The sequence below is a fragment of the Pan troglodytes genome, chromosome 21 (genome assembly GCF_028858775.2).
Source record: "Pan troglodytes isolate AG18354 chromosome 21, NHGRI_mPanTro3-v2.0_pri, whole genome shotgun sequence".
Lineage (NCBI taxonomy): Eukaryota > Metazoa > Chordata > Mammalia > Primates > Hominidae > Pan > Pan troglodytes.
The window spans coordinates 66575657-66595681 of NC_072419.2; the positions used below are offsets into that span (position 1 = coordinate 66575657).

At 43.1% G+C, this 20025-nt stretch overlaps 1 protein-coding gene across 2 annotated transcripts in view; it reads left to right on the forward strand.

Moving 5' to 3' along the window:
* Positions 1 to 19419, forward strand: part of LOC107970072 (uncharacterized) — a 203182-nt gene extending 183763 nt beyond the window's left edge. For both annotated transcript variants that reach the window (XR_010154148.1, XR_010154147.1), the window contains exon 5: positions 13545 to 19419. The gene's annotated coding sequence lies outside the window, so the exon portion shown is untranslated. The remainder of the gene's footprint in view (positions 1 to 13544) is intronic.
* Positions 19420 to 20025: the final 606 nt, after the last annotated feature.

The following is a 20025-nucleotide window of genomic DNA, read 5'->3' on the forward strand; positions in this document are numbered from 1 at the left end:
GTGCTGGGATTACAGGCATGAGCCACCGCGCCCAGCCAGTGTTTATTTTTTAATATGTCATTGGACTGTCATATTGGATTGAAATCTTGACAAAGGAGTATAAAAGAACTAACATATTAGAAACATATCATTGTTGATAGGCACTTAAAACGAATAGACATTGTACCTCCAATAGAAATGCAAGTCCATGGAAAATTGCTACTTGGGCCAGGCGCCATGGCTCATGCCTGTAATCCCAGCACTTTGGGAGGCCGAGGCAGGTGGATCACGAGGTCAGGAGTTTGAGACCAGCCTTGCCAACATGGTGAAACCCTGTCTCTAGTAAAACTACAAAAAAAAAGTTAGCTGGATGTGGTGGTGCATGACTGTAATCCCAGCTACTTGAGAGGCTAAGGCAGGAGAATCGCTTGAACCCAGGAGGTGGAGGCTGTAGTGGGCCCGGGACTGCAGCACTGCACTCCAGCCTGGGCAACGGAGCAAAACTCTGTATCAAAAAATAAGTAAATAAATGAATAAATAATTGCTATTCGATGTCCCTACATTTTGCACTACCCTCCATATCTCCAGGAACAATCATTTGCATAAAGTAGGGTCCTTTTCATGAGTGACCCCTTGGTCCAGAGAGAGATACTGCTCAGCAATTCTTAATCCAAACTGGCCCAACCTCTCTCTCATGGAGGGTCCAGAGAGGGAAGGGTGACCGAATCTTGCAGATATTTTGCAACTGAATAGCTTTGTGATCTGTATGTGATCTAATAAACTTGGTGGTTTATCAGAATCATTGCAGTGACAGAATCTAGAATGCTAGATTTAATGACAACCATGATAGGGACACAGCACTGTTTCTTTTAGAGACAGGTTCCACAATGCCCCTTGAGGGCTGGCTAGTAATGACATGCAGAATCGGTTTCTCTCTGTTGGAAGGGAGAAGCCTGGAGCACCATTAACTTTTTAAAAAACACTTTTCTCAAGAAGCAAGATGCTGGCTGGGGTGCAGTACTGCATGTAAGTTTAGACATCAGAGATTTAGGCTGATCATGGTTAAAACTTACCTGATTCTCAGTCCTGCTTGGTATGAACTTCACAAAGGTTAGTACCTTAAGAATTGCTGACACATTTATTACAATTTCAAAGCAACAACTCAAATCCCAGGAACACAGGATTGCAGTGACCTACATAATTTGGGCTCAAATACATGCAAGGCATTCTGAAGAGACAGAGAACATCAGAACAAGGGAGAATTGGGAGTGGAGGTGGATGCTGAAATTCCAGTATAAAAATCTACTCTGGCTGAGGAATAAGACAAAATATAAGTGATTTAGGAAAATTATCCCAGACAAATGAGAGGTGAACTTTGGAAGGGGGTATAAATCAAGATAATAATTTCCATATTTGCTATTTCTTTTACTTTTTGCAGAAGAAATGCAATATAGTCGCTACTCAGGAATTTTGACTGAGGTTGGACATTGTTTAGAAATGGGAACAAGTTTGAAGGATAGGATGGAGGGCAGGAAAATATTTTTTATTGCTTCCAATATAGTGGCTTTCATAAAGCTGAAAGTCTCCCCTGGAAGAAGACCTCAGGGGCCCTTTCCTGAACAGGTAAGAATGGTTTGTAATTAACATATTAATTGGTAGGTGCTTCTGAAATGCTGGAGGATGCTTGAGAAAGGACTTGAGTAGTTCCAGCATTACCTTTTCCAAATTGTTCTTGTCATAAATTGACTCAGCCAACCCTCTTCTTTATACAAAGGTTAACTTCCCGTCCAGCAGGTGTGGGTTATCACAGTCTAAATGTGGCAGTTTCTGTATAATATTTGCCTCTGGGTGCCCCTGTGAAAACAGCTAAAAATAGGGACTTTTGGAGAGAGAAGTCTGTTGGGACAGCTAAGGACTGCAGGTGACCTTGAAGCCATGAGGATAAGTCCCCGCTTTTTGGAAGAGGCAGCCGGAACCTGTTAGACTGCTACTGAAGCTCGGTACGTTATCTATACTGGCATCTAACTGCTGCCAGCCACTAAGAAATGTTTTCTTGCTACAAACAAAAAATAAAAAGAAAAATAACATTATCTGCAGTAGCAATCTACAGTTTACTCAGTCCTTTTGCATATATGATCCTCACACACCCTTTGAGATAAAGAGAACAGATTTTGTTACCTTGAGAAAGGCTGAGTGATGTGGCTGAGGTCTGAGTCAGAATTCAGACTCAGGCCTTCTAGCTCTGTCTAATGCCTAGAATTTCTCTCCTGGGGCATCATTTATTCCTGTTTTTTTTCCAGTCGTTTGGGGGGCACCACATCCTGTAGACAATCGTCCTTGCTAGAGAAGCCCCCAACATCCAAACTAGAAAAAATAGAAATTAAGAAAGAGGGTTCACATAACAGAGGAATGCTTCTCCCTCTTCTCAAAAGAATTGCCATTGAGTTTCTTTAAACAAGAGAGCATGTTGCCAATGTGATTTGGTTAACTATCACAGAGGATGTCCTTCTCAGAGTGTGTCCATTTGATAGACAGGGACACATCTGAGAAAGCAAACCCCACCCTGTTCAGGAGACCTCCTTCACACCGTCTTAGCCTTCTCTGCCTGGGCAGCTCGGGCCAGATGGCTCTGGGGGGTCTCCCCTCATCCTGTGCCTGGTTCCTGGCCTGCTCCCACTGCTGGCTGGGCTTCAGGCATGTGCCTGTGCTCCTCCATGGGGCGTGTTAATAAATGGCATGGTTGGCAAGTCCTAAGGTGGACTCACTGCTCCTTCCTGGCTTTCAGCAGCTTTCTTTCAAAAGAGAAGACAAAGGTGTTTCTGAAAGTCTGAGCATGAATTAACTCTTCTTGTTGAGCTGTAAACTTCCCTATTGGCTCAGCAGCCGTCTCCTCTTACACAAACACATGCCTGAGTACTTGTGTGCATACACACACACACAGACACACACACAGGCTTCTCTCAAGTAGACGTGCACGCACACATACACACACAGACACAGGCTTCTCTCAAGTAGATGTGCGCACGCGCACACACACACCCCCCCACACACCAGCCCATCTTCTTAGTTGCCTGACTCAATCTGAGACCCTTATGGCGAGTCTTCCTGTCAGCAATGCTGCTTCCCACATCAATATTCAGCCTCTTATTCATGTGGATGTGGATGGTTCCCCTAAGGGCATCCTTCTTTGTTCAATCTATAGTAGTGGTTCCCAACTGTGAGCAATTTTATCCTCTTCCCATGGGATACCTGGCAGTGTCTGGAGACCTGTTTGGCTGTCACAACTGGGAGGGGTGGTGCTGCTGTCATCCGGTGGGTGGGAGCCAGGGATGCTGCTAAACCCCCTATAGTGCAGAAGATAGCCTTCCACAGCCAGGTGTCAATAGTACTGAGGTGGAAAAGCCCTGGTCTCTAGGGGAAGATGGCATAAAGATGAAAAAGATGGCATAAAGATGAACAATTCATTTTTGTAAGGAACCCTGGCCCCTGGCCTAGAAGTTTTGGACAGCACTGGGATCTGTCTTTGGAATATTTGAAAAGGAGAAATATGTCCAAACTCACAGAATGATGCCCATGCATCATACAAATCTTGCCTTTTTAGGAACAATGATGACAAGGACAGCAACGGACATTTTTCCTTTTAATTACAAAGTGTGGCTAGTAAGCAGGGCGCCATAACTTCTAAATTACAGTCCTCCACGGGGCTCATTCCCCGAGCAGCCAGGCAGAGGAAGGACACCTGGTCTGATGATGTGCTGATCATGTTTGAGTTATAGACAAGGAGAATGATCTGGTCTTTGCTGAAACACTTTTCCTCCTATTATTAAGATACTGCATTGAAAAAAGACACTTGCAGTGTTTGGTGCTATTAATAATTCTCCATTTGTGACATCACCTACATCCCCAGAGAAACAGAGTTTCAATTACTGCATTACAACAAAACTCTTGCAAGATTGGGCTGATAGATGGAGATATTAAAATGGAGAGGCTGAGAGTGTCTGCCTGTGTAGGGGCTGTGAGGAGGGGCACTGTAATTTAACATCGAGATGGCATTTGAACAGGAGAGCGAGAGTCATCATCACAAGAAGCAGAAGCGTCTTTGGCTTGTAACAGTATTAAATATAATTTGCCACTGAATGCACCAGCTATATTTAGCTGGATATTGAAAAGGGTAGAAGAAGGATATGTTTAAATAAGGTTTGGGACAGCTTGTCCTATACAAACTCATCACACTTGTTGTACACATATCTCTACAAGTTAGGGGGGAAGAAGCTTCCATCTAATGGTTCCCTTAAATGGTGGTTTCTGCCCCTTTTCCATCTCAGAAATCCTGAACACAGCAGTTCTCCTTAACGAAGATTTTAATGGGAGATATTTGTTTGCACTGCTCTGTCATTTCTACTTGCATGAGGCTGCCATTTACAACAAGTGTAATAGCATCTTTGAGCTTTTTAATTAAAAATTAATTAGGAGATTTAAGAACAGACTCATTGGGGGTTACTGTACAATAACATGTTTACAAAATTAGGTCTGGGCTTTTTGTTCCAGCTAAGTGTTTCAATCAATTCTGTGTCTATTAAATGTAATTATGTATGATGCTTCCTCAAAATTATAATGTGGCATTTAAAAAGCAGCTGGGAAAAGTCTATAATTTTAAGTTTGGAATTAGGGTAACTATTAAAATGCAAATAAAGGCAACTGTAGTTGGTTGACTGGGGAGTGGGAGGTAACAGTTAAAAACAAAGTTTCAGCCAGAGAGAGTTCATCTAGAATGCCTGCCTGTGGGTTTCACCTTTCTTCTCACTCCTGCTGGATCTTCCTCCTGGGGAATGCGAGGGAAGCAAGATTGCATTGATACCGAATGATAAGAACCGTAAGCGGAAAGGATTAACAGTCTTGCACATTTCCTTGCTAGGTATTTAAGCATGTATTACTTTTTAATGAGAGGTATTAATTGATTAAATGTTTGCTTTAGATTTTGGTCCTTTAAACACATATGTTTCCCAAATACTCTTCATTTTCTCGGTTCAGAAACGGCACTTTTAGACACTTTGGAGAGAGGTTCTATATGCATTTTTTTCTGTGTGCATTTCCTTAATGGGTAATCATTTGATGAGAGATTTTAATGTGTGTGGAGGCAGAGATTTAAGATCTGGAATGTCTGAGTACTTTCTGTCCCATTCATTCATGAAGGTCTGCAGCAGCATCTTCAGTTTGCACAGCATATTGAGTCCCACCTACCTGATAACTTCCTGGACAGAACTGGGTTATATCAAAACATTATGTGAAGTAATTAAAAAGCAGTGCTTCTCAAAGAAGATGCCAGGGTCTGTTTCTGCAGCCAGCTCCCTCCTCCCTACCCTGTGATGGGCACAGAAGAGGTCAGTTCACATCTAACTAGAGCAGACTTCAAGAAGCTTGCTGTGGTGGGACTCCCCAGTGGATGGTAAAATGATAACCAGATAAGAGTGATCTTTGAGCAACAAAGGAAATAGACAGACCCAGGCTCTTTCTAAGCATACGAGGCACAGAACTTACACTTGTCGGTGCTGATGGAAGGGCCATTTCAAGATGGCGCCCTCTCCTTGCCTAATGGGACTTACAGCCCAATGATGCCTTGTATTTTTAAGTAGAGGGAAAACTCTCTATAGGGATATCTCCTGAACTGCAGTGTGTCAATATGCTTCTGATTTGAGGGTGTTGCTGTAGATCACTGTGTAGACATAATCATTAGGCAGGCACTCTATATACTGAAGAATTCAACTCTTCCCCAGATTTTTCTTTTACCTTTTGCCATTATCGTTCTCAATGAGAGATGTGCTGGGAGATCTGTGAAAAATGGGGTGTCAATGCCCCAACGTGGCTCCTGGTCATTGGTGTGGCCATGGGTGGTGCAGGAGGCCGCCGGTTGTTCATCTTTCCATGATCCCTCATGTCTCCGCAATGCATACACCCGGAGTCCCCCCGAGACAAAGGGAGGTTTCTTGTCTTGCTCCACAACATGACCGTGACTTATCTACCATGAGTAGGTAAGTCCTTTGGAGAGATTCTAGTAGGGGAAAAATACAATATTTCTCTTGCTATGTCTATGTAATATTTGTTTATTTATTTATTGGAGATGGAGTCTCGTTCTGTCATCCAGGCTGGAAAGCAGTGGCGTGATCTCGGCCCACTGCAACCTCCGCCTCCCAGGTTCAGGCAATTCTCCCGCCTCAGTCTCCTGAGTAACTGGGATTACAGGTGTCTGCCACCATGCCCTGCTATTTTTTTTGTTTGTTTGTATTTTTAGTAAAGATTGGGTTTCACTATGTTGGCCAGTTCATCTTGAGCTCCTCATCTCAAGTGATCTGCGCGCTTCAGCCTCCCAAAGTGTTGGGATTACGGGGGTGAGCCACCGCACCCAGCCAATATAGTATTTTAAGGTTATAAAAATGGTCTAACTTACTGTCATGGCTTTGTGGGACCTAATTAATTTATTGGAGCTATCCTCTTTTGTCTGTTTTCTCAAGAGTAGAGTTAAAAATTTAAATTCAAATTCAAATTTTTATGGCATTTCCCCTACTGTGCTGCTTGAATACCAGATGTCAATTATGAAATTATATTTATCATATATACCTGAATAGAAGAAGCATTTTTCTAAAAATCATCCCTCAGAAAAGGAGAATACCTTTAGGTTTGTGTTTTTAAATGTTTCTCCTTTCATATGGCTCTCTTTTTATTTTAAAGAACAATGTTTTGACTCTGGAAGACACATTTGGCTGAGACAATCTCTTTCAGTTCCAGCGTTGGGTGCTTATAGAGGGCACATGTCAAAATTGGGATTGAAATTTTTTCTTAAAGTAATAAAAATTAGCACAGATTTGGTGAATATTCCCTGGGGGCAGGACTTTACATTTTGAAACTTTGAGGGTTATTGCACACGGCTTTGAAGAACCACTTTAAAAAGTGACATGGCCAGCAGTCCTCTGGAGATAACTGATGTGCACCCGCAATAAAAACAAACGAAAAACAAACTCTCCTTGTGTTCTATGAATGAGGACTTGGATGAGGAATCAGTTTCCTTTCATACGTGGAGTCAAAAAGTACCAATTGCAAAAACCTGAGAAGTAAGATAAGATGGTGTACTCTGGAAAACCACATTGATCATTCACTAAGTGACCCCAGCGATGGCACTGACGTCAAAGACGCAAGAGAAGAGCCTGAGTAAAACTGTCTCATCAGGAATGAGATGGACAAAGCGATGTTTCCAAGTCCATATTTTCTATATCACTCAAATATGCTATATGTCCAAACAACTTCAATGTTATTAATAGGCATTATTAATATTTTTTAAACCTTTATTTTAAGTTTATGGGTACATGTACAGGTTTGTTATATAGGTAAAATTGTGTCTTGGGGTTTTGTTGTACAGATTATTTCATTACCCAGGCATTAAGCCTAATACCCATTAGTTATTTTTCCTGATCCTCTCCCTCCTCCCACCCTCTACCCTCCAACAGGCCCCAGTGTGTGTTGTTCCCTTCTATGTGTCCGTGTGTTCTCATTATTTAGCTCCCACTTATAAGTGAGAACATGCGATATTTGGTTTTCTGTTTCTGCATTTGTTTGCTAAGGATAATGGCATCTAGCTCCTTCCATATTCCTGCAAAGGACATGATCTCATTCTTTTTTATGGCTGTGTAGTATTCTGTGGTGTATATGTGCCACATTTTCTTAATCCAGTCTATCACTGATGGGCATTGAGGTTGATTCTGTGTCTTTGCTATTGTGAATAGTGCTAAAAGGAACATAAGTGTGTGCATGTGTCCTTGCAATAGAACAATTTATATTCCTTTGGGTACATACTCAGTAATGGGATTGCTGGGTTGATAGACTTCTTCGTCTTGTCCCAGGAGCTTTCTCCATGGAGGGTGATCATAGTCTCTTTGAGAGAATTTCAAATCGAGGAAACAGGGAATCACTTTATATTTGAGCGCAAGTGTGGGTGTGTTTGTTTTGCTTTTTAAACATGAAATCAGGATCAATGATTGGAAATTATTAGTGGAGGTTGAAGGAACTCATCACTGATAAACACCTGCTGCTTGTGTATTGCCAGATAATCACAAAATTCAGATTTAATCAACAAATCTTTGAGTGTGTGTTAATACACTTGTTCTCAATGTCTTATGTATAGCAGAATTGCCTGTGTAGTTTATTAAAAATGCAAATTTCAGCTTGTCATATTCCAGCAGCTGGGATGGAATCAGGAGTCTGAATTTTGATCATGCACTCCACTATAGCTGTGATGGAGGGTGACTGAGGGCTATACTTTGAGAAACACTGGCCCTGGCGTGAGGAGGGGCCTCACAAGGAAGCAGCCATCATGCTGAGACCTGAGGAAGCATCCAGGGAGGACATCCATGCATGAAGATCCAGCATTAAGAAAAAGCATGGGCAACAGAATGCCACACAGCAGGGAAAATGGAGGAACTGGATTTATATGTGGAGAGTGAAGAAGTAACTTTACCCAAAGGGAGATCTGGCCTATGTCCTTGGCTACTGGGAGTGATCTCTGGGTTCCTGGAATGTTCTTCCCTCTAGGAGTGTCCAATGTTTGCAGTCTAAACATGTGATTCATGATGAGGCCTTCGGACATGCCACATCAGTCCCAACCTCTGGAAGAATTGGAGAACAAAGATACCAGCCTGACCTTGCAGGAGAGACAGGAGACCAAGGGCCAGCCACACAGACACTGATGGCTCTGGCGAGTGTCCCTGGCTGGCAACATGCTGGAGTGTCCTCATGCATCCTACCTGGGAGGAGGTAACACCAGCCAGGCCTTTGTGGGGATTGATTAATGGGACCAGAAGCTTCCCCGTGGGACCCCTCCTAGACCTGCCCTAGCTGTCCCTCTTTTTGTCTGGTTCTAATTTGTGTCATTTTACTGTAATAAAACTGTAATTATAAATATAGCATTTTCCTGAGTTCCGTGAGTCACTCTTGTGAATTATCCATCCTGAGGGGGTTGTGGAAACCTCCAATTTTGTAGCCAGATGACCAGAAATGAGAGTGACCCTGCAGACCCCTGGACGTGTGTCAGAAATCTTGGCTGGCTTGGCCATCTGGAGAGCTGAGCTCCTAACCCTGAGTTTGACTAAGTCCTCTGCAATATTTCATCCTGAATGAGTCTCAGGAACACAGACTAAAAGAAAGAAATAAGTTTCACAAAATTGAGATACCATTTACGCCAATTTTGAAAGAGGATAAAAGAATTCCATGTACTGCTTTGTATTGTATATATTAACATATATACATATAATTCATATTCTAACACTCAACATATATTTACTTACATGTAAAGTGCATAGGTAAACACATATACATTTTATATATAAATCAATGTATTCATTTATATTTACATACAAAGTTTTAATATGGGAACAGAAGGATACCCACCAATTTCACAATAGTGGCTGCTTCTGGGGTCAGGATAAGAAAGTCAAATGACAAGCTCTTAACGTTTGTTAATTATGGGTGATGATGGGTGATGATTATTGGATGTTTGCACTATTGATAGTCCATATGTTTTTTGCTATTTAAAATTAATACTTTTTATAGTGGAGATGGAGATAGTGGCTTTTTTTTTTTTTTTGAGACAGAGTTTCACTCTTAGTTGCTCAAGCTGTAGTGCAGTGGCGCAATCTTGGCTCACTGCAACCTCCGCCTCCCAGGTTCAAGCAATTCTCCTGTCTCAGCCTCCTGAGTAGCTGGGATTACAAGTGCCTGCCACCATGCCTAGCTAATTTTTGTATTTTTAGTAGAGATGGGGTTTCACCATGTTGGCCAGGCTGGTCTCGAACTCCTGACCTCAGGTGATCCACCTACTTTGGCCTCCTAAAGTGCTGGGATTACAGGTGTGAGCCGCTGTGCCCAGCCTCAATAGTGGCATTTTCAAGCACTATGAGGAGACCTTTGAGGCTGGAGCTTGGGCAGGAATGGGAGAGCCCTGAGGGCAGGGCAGCCAGAGGACTAGTGGCTAGCTACATGGGTGAGTGGATATGCTAGCAAGTGTGGATGTTTTTCATGTCCTAGGACAACTTCTCCAAGGACATCCACATCAGGAGGGGTTTTCTAACTATTAAACCTGCAGAAGAAGGAGTCAGGAGCTGCTCATCTTTGGAAGTGCCTAGCAGTGGCTGGAGGACCTGGGATGCCCTGAGGGACAGTCAGCCAGGTAGGACACCTGCCAGGCAGCTGTGAGCCTGAGACTTTCCTTCCACGCAGAGCAGATTCCAGAGCCCCCCAAGCAGGAGCTGCCGCATGGCTGCATGGATCTTTCACCTTCTCAGACTGTCCCCCCATGACTTGGGAAGGCATAATTCTTGTGGTTGAATAAGAATGAGGTGAACGACAGAGGCCCCAGAAGCCACCTAAGATTGGAGGGCCCCACCCTCCTGCTGGAAACATCTACAAGGCCCTTTCCCCATCCTTCCAGCCCTGCTGACTTGCTTCTTGGGTGACTCCATGGTTTTTTGCCTCAGTCTAATTATGCTCAACAGTGGCACACGTCAGTAAAAACCCCATCTGGCTCTCACATCACAAAAGACTGTATACGCCTTGAAACTTAATCTGTGCTGAGCTGAGCACATGCTGCTAAATCACAGGCCCCCGAAGAGTCAAGGTGACATGGCAGGCAGAGGGAAGACCAGCCGTCAGAACCCTCAGCACCACAGGGCTACATTTCACCTTTAGTTGGGAGGAAACTGAAGGCATGCTTTCTGGTTTATCTGGATGTTCAGAGGAAATGAGGGAGGTCTGGAAACACACATTGAGACCAACCCTGTGCCAGGCACTGTGTAAGAAGCACTTCCCCCCGGAAGGCATTATTGCCCAGCAATTTACACTTCATTTCTGTTTGATTTAGTTGATGACCCTGTGAAATAGACCACAAGTCACAGATTCACTGTCTAAGAATCTGCAGGCCTTGTAAGCCCCCAAAATGCTTCATGGGACAATGTTAGTCACATGTCGAACTGGTGCTCCCAACTTCAGAACCTCCCTGTGCCTTTCCTGACCTCATAAAAGATTTCCAGGGGAGAGAAAACGCCAGGCAGGACAAGAAGTTTGTGGAAGCCTGGATTCCAGAATAGAGATAAATCTGATGTCAAAAAAGGTGTTTTAAATTTTTTTCAGTGAGCAGGTGGGCAGGTGGGTACAGACATGCCCTTACTTTCTGAGTAAATGCTTTTTGAGAATCTGTGATGCCTGATTCCTGAGCTGAACATTAGAGAAACAGTGCTGGTCTACATAAGGGGAAATATATTTCTAAAAGTGTGGAATTGTTCTCATTTATAAAATGCTTATATTTGATAGTTCAGGATTTTTGCTTTTTAGGGTTTCACTAAAATTTAAGGTTACCAAGGATTAGAATTCTAGTTAGCACATAATTCTATATTCAAAATGTGCCAAAAGATGTGTTATTAGTGAGAGAAAAAATAATTTTGTGTAATTTAGAAGTTATCTGAAAGTTAATTCAAATTATGGACTTTATTTTATTTTATTTATTTATTTATTTATTTTTTAATTATTATTATACTTTAAGTTTTAGGGTACATGTGCACAATGCGCCGGTTAGTTACATATGTATACATGTGCCATGCTGGTGTGCTGCACCCACTAACTCGTCATTTAGCATTAGGTATATCTCCTAATGCTATCTCTCCCCCCTCCCCCCACCCCACAACAGTCCCCAGAGTGTGATGTTCCCCTTCCCGTGTCCATGTGTTCTCATTGTTCAATTCCCATCTATGAGTGAGAACATGCAGTGTTTGGCTTTTAGTCCTTGCGATAGTTTACTGAGAATGATGATTTCCAATTTCATCCATGTCCCTACAAAGGACATGAACTCATCATTTTTTATGGCTGCATAGTATTCCATGGTGTATATGTGCCACATTTTCTTAATCCAGTCTATCAATCATTGTTGGACATTTGGGTTGGTTCCAAGTCTTTGCTATTGTGAATAGTGCCACAATAAACATACGTGTGCATGTGTCTTTATAGCAGCATGATTTATAGTCCTCTGGGTATATACCCAGTAATGGGATGGCTGGGTCAAATGGTATTTCTAGTTCTAGATCCCTGAGGAATCGCCACACTGACTTCCACAATGGTTGAACTAGTTGACAGTCCCACCAACAGTGTAAAAGTGTTCCTATTTCTCCACATCCTCTCCAGCACCTGTTGTTTCCTGACTTTTTAATGATTGCCATTCTAACTGGTGTGAGATGGTATCTCATTGTGGTTTTGATTTGCATTTCTCTGATGGCCAGTGATGATGAGCATTTTTTCATGTGTCTTTTGGCTGCAAATTATGGACTTTAAAAAGGGGTTATTTATTTAAAAAGGTAGGAAGGAACCAGTAAATAGGGGAGAGAGATGTGAAGAACATTATGTGTATGAAGATGTGTTTTTGGTAGGAAAGGTTGTAGAGACAATAACTTTGCATGAGAAAGGATCTTGTATGGTAAATGCTTGTCCTAAAGTAAAATGCCTGGTTGTTTAAAACAAGGGATGTTTAGGACAAGTCAGAGAGTCCAAGCATGTCATAGATGGTCTGTGTAAGTCATGAAGAGGACTTGTGTAGGAAAAGTAGAATATACATTTGATAAAAGTCATAAGAATGTGGATTTTTGCCTAAGTTTTGTTAAAGGATTGTTTTAAGTGAGATAGGAAAAATCTAGAGGCTTGAACAAGTTGTGTAAGGTTTATTAAAAATTAATTATAAAAGAGATTCTGTGTGTGAACATATTGGCTAAAGTTAAAGAGGAAGACTGGTAATTATACTTCACCCATATGCTAGCTTGCAAAGGATACAAGTTTTTGCTAGTACTAGTAGACACCTTTATTATTTATTGGCTGGTTGAAACTTACCTTACCGGAACAGAGAAGGCTAATGAAGTTATAAAGATTCTCTTAAAGGAAATAATCCCTCAGTGTGGGGTACCCTAAAGCCTCCAAAGTGATAACAGCCCGTCTTTTGTCTCCTAGAAAGCTCAAGGGGTTGCTAAGGCTCTCGGAATCAAATACCATTTACATTCATCATGGAGACCTCAATCCTCCAGAAAAGTGGAAAGAGCTAATCAAACTGTAAAACAGGTTTTAGCTAAGCTATGTCAGGAAACATCACAAACTTGGGTCAGCTTATCTGCCCATAGCCCTCTTAAGGATCCATAGTTCCCCTAGAGCAAAAATTAATATGAACCTACATGAAATGTTATATGGAAGGCCATATTAAACTAATGATTTATTACTGATCCAGAAATGGCCAGGCTAATAAAATACTTAGTTAGCCTAGGACAATTTCAGCAGGCTATACAAAAGTTTGGAACTCAAAGACTCCTGACACCAGGAACTAACCAGCAACCCAAAATCAGGCCAGGAGATAATGTACTTGTTGAAACATGGAAGGAGGGATCACCTGCTCAAAAATTGCAAACCAAATGGAAGGGACCATTTTCAGTGGGACTGGTCATGCCTTCTGTGGTCAAAGTACTAGGATTAGATGGTTGGATACATCTTTCCAGGGTCAAGCCTGAGACACCTGAAGCCCTGGACTTGGAATCTGAAGCTGTCATCAGCCAGTACACCTATGAACCTGTGGAAGACCTGAAGTACCTGTTTAAAAGACAGCCAAAAGATAAGTAAATACTTCCCAACTTTCCTTGGTGTCTTTGTTGCATAGTTGCTGTAGGCTGGATAATAGTAGCCATTGTTATATTTTTACAATTAATTTCTTTCCTCCAAACAGATAGAATCACTTCCTTTCTAATAATTAAGCAAAGTAAAATGTTGTAATCCATTTTTGTAACAATCATTCCTGACAGGATAGGTATCCATCACCACCCCTACCCCAAAGTTCCCATTCTATAGAACAAAATAACAAATATGTATTTTTTGTGTTCCATAATAGTCACCCATAGCCTGTGTATACTGGGACCAGGCATATGGGAATCAACTTTATTTTACAACAGCTTCTCTTTACCTCTCCATCAGTTAATGGATTCTGGGTATTTATTAAGAACTTTACATTTAATGGAAAGACTGTTAAATACCACCAGCCCCACTCTGGCAGAGGACTGTTGGCTTTGTGTATCTCCATCATCATCCCAATACTTTGCCATCTCAATCCCAGCCCAATCTTGGGCCTTTGAGAAAATAACCTATCATTCCTAACTATAAGGGTGGAACTCCCTTCAAATTAATGAGCCTGGATGACTTATATGACTTCAAAATTATGTAAATGACAAGGGTTAGAATGACAGTATGAGTAGTAAACCTCCTCCAGTCCCATCAGAACAAACTTTCTGGGGTTACATCCCATTAGAAACCCATTTGGGGGCCAATATCAACGTACACAGAACTAAAATTCCAGGTGCCACTTTGTATTAAGAGAAGCCACAATTTTTGTCAGGCCCTGGAAACCTTGAAAAGTCATCGATACAACTGCACCCTGGAAATTAATCCCTCACATAATCATGTAAGCTATGCAGTTACCCAATCAGCATTATTTAGAAAACCTGTATGGTTTTCATGGAAATCATTCTGAGTTAAGGACACTTTAAAGGATATACAGTCTAAGTACTGTCAAGGTAGGCCCACTAGCTGTGTTCACATTTTCCATTGGGAAGACTGTACTGATCCTCAGATATCTGGTTGCCTTTTGATTTCCCAGTATGAAAATAGCTTTGGGTGATTGTTGGAGGACACTAAGTGTAACTAACTCCATTCGGAAAACAGAACTGCTGGGGCAACTCAGGATACTTCCCAAGGTCCTTTCCAGCCTTTAACTGGGGCCATCTTAGCAGGGACCTTAACTACTTGGAAAAACAAAAATGGCAAGCTAACCCACATGTTCATCATAGAAAACAATTTTTGTCTTGAATAACAAGGAGCTTTTTTTCCTGCGTGGAACTGGTTCCTACTTATGTTTACCAGCCAACTGGACTGGAACCTGTACACTTGTTTATTTAGCCCTGGCAATTAATATAGCTCCCAATAACCAATTCCTCATTTTACCTTTGACTGCAACTGCCAGGCACAAATTAACCAGTCAACTCATACCCTTTTGGTAGGGCTAGGCGTAACAGCTGGAATAGGAACAGAGGTTAGCGGGCTTGCAACTTCCCTATCCTATTATCAATGCTTGTCCAAGGATTTTATGAAAAGCTTGGATGGCATTGCCTAAAGTATCGTCACCTTACAAAATCAGATAGACTTTTTGGCAGCAGTCACTTTATAAAATAGGAGGGGACTGGATCTCCTAATGCTAAAAAAGGTGGCTTATGTCTTTTTCCTAGAAGAAGAATGCTGCTTTTATGTCAACCAATCAGGATGTGTAAGGAATGCTACCCGGAAAAATTAGCTGACTGGGCCTCTGATATATGACAACAGCTGTCCAAGTCATGGGACTCCTGATCAAAAATGCTAAGTTGGGGTTCATGACTCCTTCCTCTAGCTGGCCCTTCATTAATGATGATACTTCCCTTGGTTTTTGGACGTTGTTTGTTAAATCTCTTAACCAAATTCATTTCCTCTTGCCTGGAGACCATCAAGCTGCAGATAATGATGCAGCAAGGCTTCCAGGTAAAGACACCACCCCTGGACATCAGGAAGCTAGCCTCTCTCCACTAGACAGACCAGGGCAGGATTTCTGTGATCCCCAATAGGTAGGGACTGCACCCAATTCAGGATGAAGCAGTTACAGAAGAAAGACCGTCAGTCTCTCTGCCTGCCGTGAAGACTTTATGGGGATCACGTCTCTCATGGGGGAGAAATGAGGCAGGAAAATAGGTACTGGGGGCAGGGAACCTAAGGCCAATTCACACTGACTTCCTAGAACTAAATCAAAAGGAAAAACCCAACTTTCCACATAACAAAAGAATAGAAGCTACTCCCTTTGCAATCCCCACCCCCTTTCTGCATGGCAGATGAGAAATGGAAAGTACCTGTGATGGCTTCCCTCTCACAACCAATCAGACTGGACACGGGCCTAGTTTTCATTTGCATAGGGGTGTAACTTTGTAACTTTACTTCAGCCTCTGATTGGTCCCCTCCCACAACCAGTCAGATGTTTGCATAGGGTATAACTTTCTAAGTTCACTTCAGCCTCCGATTGGTCACCTTCTGAAACCAATCAGACTGGTCACAGGCCACTCCTTCATTTACATAGAGTGTAAACCAAGTAACCAATGGGACACCTCTGGAGGGTATTTAAACCCCAGAAAATTTTGTAACCTGTGATCTTGAGCCACTTGGTCGAGACTGCTCCCACTTTGTGGAATGTACTTTCATTTCAATAAATCTGTGGTTTTGTTGCTTCATTCTTTTATTGCTTTGTTTGTGCATTTTGTCCAATACTTTGTTCAAAATGCCAATGACTTGGAAAACTCGTAGTCAAGACCCTCCACTGTTAAACGGGAGGAGGATTAGAGGGAGGGAGAGGAAAGGAGGAGGAGGTTAAGGAGGAGGAGGAGGTATGGACAGAGGGAGAGAAGGAGGAAGAAAGCTGAGAGAGAGTGAAGACGTGGAGGTGGAAGGAGGGAGGAAGGAGGAGAGAGAAGAATAAAGGAAAGAGTGAATGAGTCACTGTTTCTGGGTTGTGGGACTGGCTGTGGTTGTGGCTTGCCTGTCTCCCTGTCTCTGGCCCCTTAGGCCAACCACGGGATTCCTGGCCCCAGGATATTTGCAGCACTGGTCCTTGGAACTTCTTACTGAAGTCCATTCCAGAAGTTCTCCCTCTGACCCCACTCTCTGCTTCTGTGGCCCCCAGTCGGGTCCTGCTTCTGGCCTGGGATTTCACATTTAGATCTTTTGTCCAGTGACTAAACCTCAGCATGGCCCAGCAACTGGGGGCCTGGTATCTCTCTAGGTGCAGTGCCCATCGCAGCTGCTCCTGTTCTGGAGGATTAGGCGGCCACTGATCTGTCCCCACTGGGGCCAACTTTCGGGGTCTTTGCAGCAGCACTGTGCTCTCAGGTTTCTGGAAGAGGGTATTTCGGCAGACATAACAGAATCGGCCAGCAGTACCTACCCATGTTTTCCATCCAATAAGCCATCACCTTCCAATTACCATAATGCCTGTAAGTGTAACAAAAGGCTCATTCTGGTGACAAACGTGGCCCTGCACTCTATGTCCATTGAAGGATAAAAAGGTGTTTCAAATTCTAGTTATGAATTCTGTCAATAATTCTAATAAAAACTTGCAATAATTAAATTAGAAGCAGAATATAGCTTTTTTTAACATAAAAGGAGAAACAATTTGCTGAGATAAGTCAATTAAAAAAAATGTAACTGCTTGTCCTATGTATTTATGAAGTAGAAACTCATTTTCCCATCCAATTTTAGCTTCTTATTTCATGTTGGGTAATAGGTATTTCTGATAAGAACAACACCCTCTGATGGAAATGTGAGTATTGTCTTATCCTCAAGTTCTCTTCAGACCCAGATCAAAGATTTAAAAAGGTCATTAAGGTTTGAATATTTCACTCAACTGACTCAGGCTAATTACAGATGGAGTGGTGGTTTGACAGCTAACTCCATGGTTCCCCACCTTTCTGTGTCCTTCTTTTTATTTTTTATTATTCTTACCTAAATGCTGCCTACCCTTTACAAATAATTTGAAGATCTCCTCCTCCAGGAAGCCTCCAGGGATTGCCTCTGGATGGATGGAGCTTTGCAGCTGGTCACCACTTGCCCTTCAACCTCCTGTCGACAGGGTTGTCCTCAGGATGGGTCAGGAGGAAAACATTCTCCATGTCTGTCACCCACCTTCTGTCACCCACCCCCTGTTATTAGGCTGTTCTTACATTGTTGTAAAGAAATACTGGAGACTGGGTAATTATAAAGAAAAAAAGTTTAATCAGCTCATGGTTCTGCAGGCTTTACAGGAAGCATGGTGCTGGCATTTGCTTGGCTTCTAGGGAGGCCTAAGGAAGCTGATGATCATCTCGGAAGGTGAAGGGGGAGTAAGCACTTCACATCATGAATGCAGGAGCGAGACAGAGAGAGAGAGAGTTGGCGGGGAGGTGCCACACACTTCTACATGATGAGGTCTCGCAAGAACTCAGTCACTATCATGAATATAGCACTAAGCCACAAGGGATTTGTCTCCACGATCCAAACACCTCCCACCAGGCCCCACCTCCAGTATTGGGTATTCCAATTCAACATGAGAGTTCAGCAGGGATAAATATCCAAATGACATCATTTCTCCCCTGGCCCCTCCCAAATCTCATGTCCTTCTCACATGGCAAATACAGTCATGCCTTCCCAATAGTCTCCCAAAGTGTTAACTTGTTCCAGCATTAACTGAAAAGTCCAAAGCCCAAAATCTTATCTGAGACAAGGCAAGGCCCTTCCACCTATGAGCTGGTAAAATCAAAACCAAGTAATTTATTTCCAGGATACCATGTGGGTACAGACATTGAGTAAACATTGCCATTATAAAAGGAAGAAATCAACCAAAAGGAAGGTGCTACAGGTGCCACACAAGTCTGAAACCCAGCAGGGCAGTTACTAAATCTTAGAGCTCCAAAATAATCTCTCTTTTTTGACTCCATATTCTGCATTCAGAGCACACTGGTGCAGGGGATAGGTTCCCATAGTCTTGGGCAGCTCCACTTCTGTGGTCTTTTCATGGATCAGCCCTGACTACTGCTCTCACAGGTTGAGTGCTTATGATTTTTCCAGGTGCATGCTGCAAGTGGCTGGTGGATCTACCATTCTGGGGTCTGGAGGGTGGTGGCCCCCTTCCCATAGTTACACTAGGCAGTACCCCAGTGGGGACTCTGTGTGGGGGCTCCAACCCCACATTTTCCCACCACACTGCCCTAGTAGAGGTTACTGTGAGGGCTCTGCCCCTGAAGCAGGCTTCTGCCTGGGCACCCAGGTTTTCTCATACATCCTCTGAAATCTAGGCAGGGGCTGTCAAGCCTTCACTCTTGCACTCTGTGTGCCCACAGGCTTAACACCACGTGAAAGCCACCAAAGCTTACAGCTTGCGCTCTCCCAAGTAGCAGCCCAAGCTGTATCTGGGGCCGTTTGAGTCATGACTGATGCCATGACTGGAGCCACAGCAGCTGGAATTCAGGGAGCACTGTCCTGAGGCTGTGCAGGGTAGGGGGGGCACTGGCTGGCCTGTGAAATCATTCTTTTTTCTTAGGCCTCTGGGCCTGTCGTGGTGGGGGTGCTGCCTGGAAGTTTTCTGAAATATCTTTGAGGACTTTTCCCCGTTATGTTGGCTATTAACACTTTGCTCCCTTTTAGTTAAGAGTAAATTTCTCGGCCGGGTGCGGTGGCTCACGCCTGTAATCCCAGCACTTTGGGAGGCCGAGGCAGGCGGATCACGAGGTCAGGAGATCGAGACCATCCTGGCTAACACGGTGAAACCCCGTCTCTACTAAAAATACAAAAAATTAGCCGGGCGTGGTGGCGGGCGCCTGTAGTCCCAGCTACTCGGGAGGCTGAGGCAGGAGAATGGCGTGAACCCGGGAGGCGGAGCTTGCAGTGAGCCGAGATCGCGCCACTGCACTCCAGCCTGGGCGACAGAGCGAGACTCTGTCTCAAAAAAAAAAAAAAAAAGAGTAAATTTCTCTATCGAGTGGTTGCTCTATAACCAATTAAATTTCTTTCCTGAAAAAAGCTTTTTCTTTCTTGGCTTCATGGCCAGGATGCAAATTTTCCAAACTTTTATGCTCTGCTTCGTATTTAAATATAAATTCCAACTTTAAGTTATTTCTTTGCTCCCACACCTGAGCGTAGGCTGTGAGAAGCAGCCAGGCCAATTCTTGAATGCTTTGCTGCTCAGAAATTTCTTCCACCAGATACCTTAGGTCTCACTCTCAAGCTCAAAAGTCAACAGGTTCCTAGGGAATGAACCCAGTGCAGGCAAGTTCTTTGCTAAGGCGTAACATGTGTGACCTTTGCTCAAATTCGCAATAAATTCCTCATTTCCCTTTGAGACCTCCTCAGCCTGGACTTCACTGTCCATATCACTATCAGCATTTT